The sequence below is a fragment of the Marmota marmota genome, unplaced genomic scaffold, assembly GCF_001458135.2.
Source record: "Marmota marmota marmota unplaced genomic scaffold, marMar, whole genome shotgun sequence".
In the NCBI taxonomy this organism is placed as follows: domain Eukaryota; kingdom Metazoa; phylum Chordata; class Mammalia; order Rodentia; family Sciuridae; genus Marmota; species Marmota marmota.
In genome coordinates, this window is record NW_025999977.1 from 16,796,918 (window position 1) to 16,803,651 (window position 6,734).

Here is a 6,734-nt window from a genome sequence, read left to right on the forward strand (position 1 = left end):
CGGGCTCCGACTGCGGGCGCGCGCGCACACACGCTCTCCCGAACGCCCTCCTCCGTACTCTCCTCTCTTCTCGCTCCCTCCCTGCGTAGTCCTCCCTCAGCTCGAGCTCTCAGCCCCGAAGCCAGATGCCGCCCACCCAGAGCCTGTTCAGCTCTGGAGCCGAACCTAGGGCGCGTCCACGCTTTCCCAAGCCGAGGCTCTTCCCCTGGCCCAGCCCGGACCTCGTCCCTAGTGGCGGGGAATGACTGATCCGGGTGGGCACCGCTGCTGCCGCTACCCCAACAGAAGGACAATGGGGGCTTTGTCCCCACAGCCAGCGAGGCCCAATTTCACGTTTAATTTGAGGCTAATTCGATTATCGCCATGGAAAAGGGCAGCCTAATTTTCTCCGTGACTTGTGCAGCCTCTTTTCGCCCGCGATGTTTGCGTTTAGAACGTGATGGAGAGTGTTTAGGGAGGTTTGAGAGTGTCTTTTGCTGGGTTGGCTTTAGATCTGGATGAGGATGCCTTGTAGGTTCCGAGCTGCATTAAGGTAGATGACGCCGACCCTATCCGTGGGAACCCTGAGTTGGGGGAAGTCGGTGTTCTTACTCATGAGTTAGTGTATTAAGCTCCTTCGTGAATGATTTTTCACCCTCTCCCACCAGGGTAGTTGGGAACAGACCCTACAAGTGGTTTATCCAACTGCTACCTCTCTCACCTAGGCACAGGCTCAACTTGAACCCGAGGCCAGGTGCCGGCCCCTAGATACTCAGGAGTGGCTTTGTCCTACTGCAGTGGAGGCCCCCCAAGAGGACCTCGGGACTTGGGTTTTCCCTGAGACAGACTCTGGACATTTCCTTGAGTTTTTGTTAAGTGCAAGGGCCCCTTTTCAAATGTTTGCACCCCTTCTTATCCCTCTACTACCACCCTGCCTCCACCAGCCTGCTGAGTACAAATTTTAGAACTACCACTATAGGGAAGAAAAGGTGGTGAATCACCATGACCACGGAATAGAAACCCTCTTTAGAAAACAGGGATGGAGAAAAATGGCTTTCTCCCTGCTCTGTAAAGTGCACAAGGCACACTATAGGCTTTCTGAGAGAAGACTGCCCTTCCTGTTTGGAGAAGTCTGGGGAGCTTTCTCCCCCGAAGATCTGATCACCTGGATGAAAAATATGGGACTGTTAAGTAGCTTGGATCATGCAAATCGACAGAACCTGGTCTGATGGGTTTATATTTTTGTATGTACTTTTAAAAGGAATACTTTAGAATAAAACTAAATGAAATTGTCACTGGAAACTGAAGATGATTCTTCTTTTTAGGCCTTCACCACCAGTTTGTACTAAGGTTTACTTTTGATATATATGGAAAAAATTAAGGAAAACAAATAATTAAAAAACAATATTTTTCTCAGAAAGTTGCTCAATACAACCAGAAAGTAAACTCTCCAAGGGCAGGGTCTTTGTTCTTTGTTCATTTTATAGCAAGCACTTAGGGGGTTCTCAAGAATCTCTCAAATAGAATTGAACAGAACCAACATAGAAATTGCTGCCCTCCTTAGGTAATACAGGAAAGCCATGAGAAATCAAAGTTGTTTCCTTTCACTTATTTACTTTTTACTATGGCCCCAGCACCTCCCACCCAAACAATGTTAATGGAATACCAAAGAAAACAACAGGCAATACTGGGAAATGCCACACTTCAAATTCTTCCAAAGCTATTCTGAAATGGTGACTCCTAAATGCTTCCTTTATCACAGATAACAGTATTTAAATAAATCTTCATTTGATGGATGACTCACTTTCCCTACCCCATTCCACTCCTACTTAAGTTTTTAAAATTTTCTTCAAAAAGAAGGGCCACACACAACCTTAGAGCTTTACTCTAGCAAAGCACCAGTAATTATTCCAAAACTGTGAGACAAGTATTCAAAATTTCACTGTACATACTTGCTTTACAATTTCAAATTCTCATTCTATAGTGAAGAAAAAAAAAATCACCCAAGAGAGTCCAGGGTGCCAATGACCAAAAAGAAACAATTCAAAGAATAGACAATCTAAATCTAGAGAGATTATTGGAGAAGAAATCTCTATGAAAGGCAAAAATCTACAAAAGAAAAAAAATTAAAGCTTTATTAGTGGTGGCAACTCAGAATTATTATTTCCAAATATCTCAGAAGCAACTTTGTTGAAGTTTATCTTCACATTACAATCAAGGCAAATTTAAATGACCCTAGAATTCACCAATATCAGTCTGTAACATATTGATAATCTCACTTTTAAAACTGTGTGATTACACATGACTTTGTCTTCATAGAAATAGTACTTTTTTACAAATTTTTTGCAAATATAAATTGTTACTTTAACTTTCCATTTAAAATGTAGGGAGAAAATCATGTTAACATATACATTAGTAATGTTATGAGCTGTAACACACACATATTGAAATCTCATAAAGTTTCCCAAATCAACAAAGGTTAATTTATTGCTGTATAAAATCAACTGTAAACTGGCGATGGTGGTGCATGTCTGTAATCCCAGAAGCTTGGAAGACTGAGGCAGGAGGATCAAAAGTTCCAGGCTAGCCTCAGCAATTTAGTGAGATCCTGTCTTAAAAGAAAAAAGGGCTGGGAGTGTAGCTCAGTGGTAGAGACACCCTGGGTTAAATTCCCAGTAAATCGCTCAGGCACACACACACACTGAAGTCAACTACAGTTCTAAGAGGTTCTCTGGGGACTTTGTCTTCCCTGTGTCAGCTCAGCATGTCAGAATACTTTAATATTATGGTACCTTCACCTCAATTAGTGTTCCCATAATCTCCATTGTAAGGGAAGAATGTAATGGAAAGCTAAGTACCAGCAACTAAATACATCAAGAAATGATATCCAGTTCTCTCTCAACATTTTATTTGCCAAAGCATATCACATGGCTACACTTGAAATCAGATCTTATATAAACAATAGGATTATCTGTTACAATCTGTTTTATTAGAAAAGAAAGAATGATTCTTTAAGTATTTCCTTATTATATTACATTAGCCCACTTAGGACTTGCCTTCTATTATACAGATAATATCCTCAAACTTTAAAATCAGAACAGATTTTGAAAACTTGAATAAATTTTTGTAATTTCTATTTACTTCTAAACTTGACTTCATTTTTACCCTAAACTATTCTGGGAAGTTTCCTCACAATAGAAACGTTTCATTTAAGGATCCACACGTAATTTTCTACTGGGAAAACCTAAAGACTTACATGTTTAAACTAACACCATCTGAATGAATGCTTTTTAAGCATGAATAGCACATTTACTGCTTTATGAAGGAATATATTCTTTCATTTACTCAAGAAATATGTGTCTTATATTTTTCTAGGTTCTGAAATAGAAAAGTGGGCTAAAGAGTAAATACAATAAAAATCACTCCTCTGTGAAACTTTCATTCTATCAGGAAATACAATGAATCAATAAGTAAAAGATATGCATAATGATAAATTGGAATATATGGTAATATAAATCCATAGGAATGATATTTATAAAATGATCACAATAAATAGTCTCAGCTTTCTATGAAGGATCTTTGAATTTTCTCTGATAACAATAATAAGGATCATTAATAGCAACTCTTAAGTGCTTTCTAACTTTTAAGTGCTTTAACAAGGGCTTAGTATTCAAAACACACAAAAAACTCTCCTAACCCAACCAACAGAAAGACAACCTAATTCAAAAATGGACAAAGGACCTGAATAGACCTTTCTCCAAGGAAAATATAATAAAAATGTCCAAGAAGGAGATGAAAATATGGTCAACATTATTAGATTTTTAGGAACTTCAAATCAAAACCACAATGTGATAACTCTTCACACCCACTAGGATATCTTTTTGTGTGTGTGGTGGATATGGGAGATTGAACTCAGGGGCACTCAAACACTGAGACACATCCCCAGCCCTATTTTTTTTTTTTTTTATTTAGAGACATGGTCTCACTGAGTTGCTTAGCTCCTTACCATTGCTTAGGCTGGCTTTGAACTCACGATTCTCCTGTTTCAGCCTCCCAAACTTGTGGGATTACAAGTGTGTACCACTGCACCCACCCCCACCTTTTTTTTTTTTTTTTTAAGACAGAGACCAACAAGTATTGGTGACAATTTGGAGAAATTGGAAACCTCATACATTGCTGGTGGGAACGTAAGATGTTGCAGAAGTGGTCTCTCAAAAAGGTAAACAAAGGGCTGGGGTTGTGGCTCAGCGATAGAGTACTGGCATGTGTGTGGTGGTGGGTTCTATCCTCAGCATCATATAAAAATAAGTAAAATAAAGGTTGTGTCCAACTACAACTAAAAAAAAATCCATTAAAAAGGTAAACATAGAATTGTTATAGAATTGAAAACAGATATTCAAAGAAATTTTATGCACTAACGTTCATATTAGCAATATTCACAATACCCCAAAAGTAGAAACAACCCAAATGTCCATCCGTGGATGAATAAACAAACTGTGGCATGTTATACACGGTGGAATATTGTTTTAATTAGCTTTTTCATCGTTGTGACCAAAAGATTTTCAAGAACAACAGAATATAGAAAGTTTATTTGTGCTCATGGTTTCAGAGGTCTCAGTCCGTAGATGTCTGACTCCATAGCTCTTGGCCTAAGGTGATGCGAAACACCATGGCAGAAGGGCTTGGTGGAGGAAAGCAGCTCAGGATATGGCAGCCAGAAAGCGATCTGCTCACCAGGAACCAAATATAAAACCAAAGGCAGGTCCCCAGTGATAAACCTCCTCCAACCACACCCCACCTGCCTATAGTTACCATCCAGTTAATCCATACCAGTGGATTAGCCCAGTAATTATGCAACAGCTCCTATAATCTAATCATTTCACCTCTGAACATTCTTGCATTTTCTCACACTTGAGCTTTTGAGGGCACTGCATATCTAAACCATAACAAATGCTATTCAGCTGTAAAAAAGGAATGAAGTACTGAAACATGCTGCAATATGGATGAACCTTGAAAACATGTTAAGTGAAAGAAACCAGATATAAAAGGTCACATATTGTGTGACTCCATTCATATCAAATATCCAGAATAGATAAATCCATAGAGACAGAAAGAAGATTGGTGGCTACCCAAGACTAGAATCTGTAGGGAGGGAAGGAAATGGTGTATACTGCTTAATGAATATGGGGTTTTATTTTAGGATGATGAAAATGGTTTGGAAATACATAAGGATGGTAATTGTACAGCATAGTGAATATATGAAATGGCACTGAATGTCTACTTTAAAATGGTTATTTTTATGGTATATGCATGCCACTTTAATTTTTAAAACCTATTTCAAAAATAAAAATCATTTTTATTAGTTCTTAATTCAACATCATTTTTCAGTAACCCTCAGGTCATTAGTCACATCAGGTAAATGGGCTTCTGCATGTTCTTGAAATTTTTCCTACACTCTCCTGAGAAAGGATTTATCATAATTTATCTCTCAAATAGGAGCTAACCTACCTACCTGCATATTTTCTGGGAGCTTGATTCTAATTATCTCACTGCAGGAATATAAGAGTGATTCTGAGTCTTTACTGTGGAAACCAAACAAAAATTTTAAAACAAACAGTTTCTAGAATCTTCCTGTGGCAAGTAGAAGCTAAGAATGAAGAAAGCTCTGACTTTTTATTAGAGCTTTAAATAGTTAGGTTCATCCTGACAAATTCATACACCCATGAAATCAACTTTGACTCATGATCCTCTTTCCCTCCCCCTTTACTCTCCCTCCTCCCTTTTCTCTCCCATTCTCCTTCCTCTATTTCACTAGACTTCCTTTCACTCATCTAATAATTTTTATTTAATTGGTTCTTTATGCTATCCTATCTTTCCCTCTTCCTTCCTTTATTTTACTTTAGCTTCTGCATATGACATAAAACATTTGATCTTTGAGTTTCTGAGTTTGGCTTATTTCAGTTATCATGATATTTTCCATTTCCATCCATTTACCAGCAAATGCCATAATTTCATTCTCTTTTATGACTGAGTGGAACTCCATTGTGTATATATACCACAATTTTTTAAATTTATTCATCTATTGATGGGCTTCTGAGTTGATTCCATAATTTACCTATTGTGAATTGTGCTACTATAAACATTGTTGTGACTATGTCACTATAGTTTGCGGATTTGGGGAAACTACCAAGGGGTAGGATAGCTGGGTCATATGGTGATTCCATACCTAGCATTTGAAGAATCTGCATACTGCTTTCCAGAGTTGTTGTACTAGCTTACAGTTCTACCAACAATGTACAAGTGTTCCTTTCTCCCCATAACCTTGCCAGCATTTGTTGTTGTTCATATTCTTGATCATTGCCATTCTGACTGGAGTAAGACAAAATCTTAGTGTACTTTTGATTTCCATTTCCCTGATTGCTAGAGATGTTCAACATTTTTTTCATATATTTGTTGGCCATTTGTGTTTCTATTTAATTCTTTTGTCCATTTATTGACTGTGTGTGTGTGTGTGTGTGTGTGTGTGTTAAGTTTTTGAGTTCTTGGTATATTCTGGATATTAATCCCCTATCAGAGGAGTAGCTGGCCAAGATTTTCCCCCATCCTGTAGGCTCTCTCTTGATGCTTTTAATCATTTTCTTTGATGTGCAGAAACTTTTCAGTGTGGTGGCACCCCATTTATTGATTTTTATTTCTTTTGCTTTGAGGGTCTTATTAAAGAAGTTGGTGTCAGCACCTATAGGATGGAGGGTTGA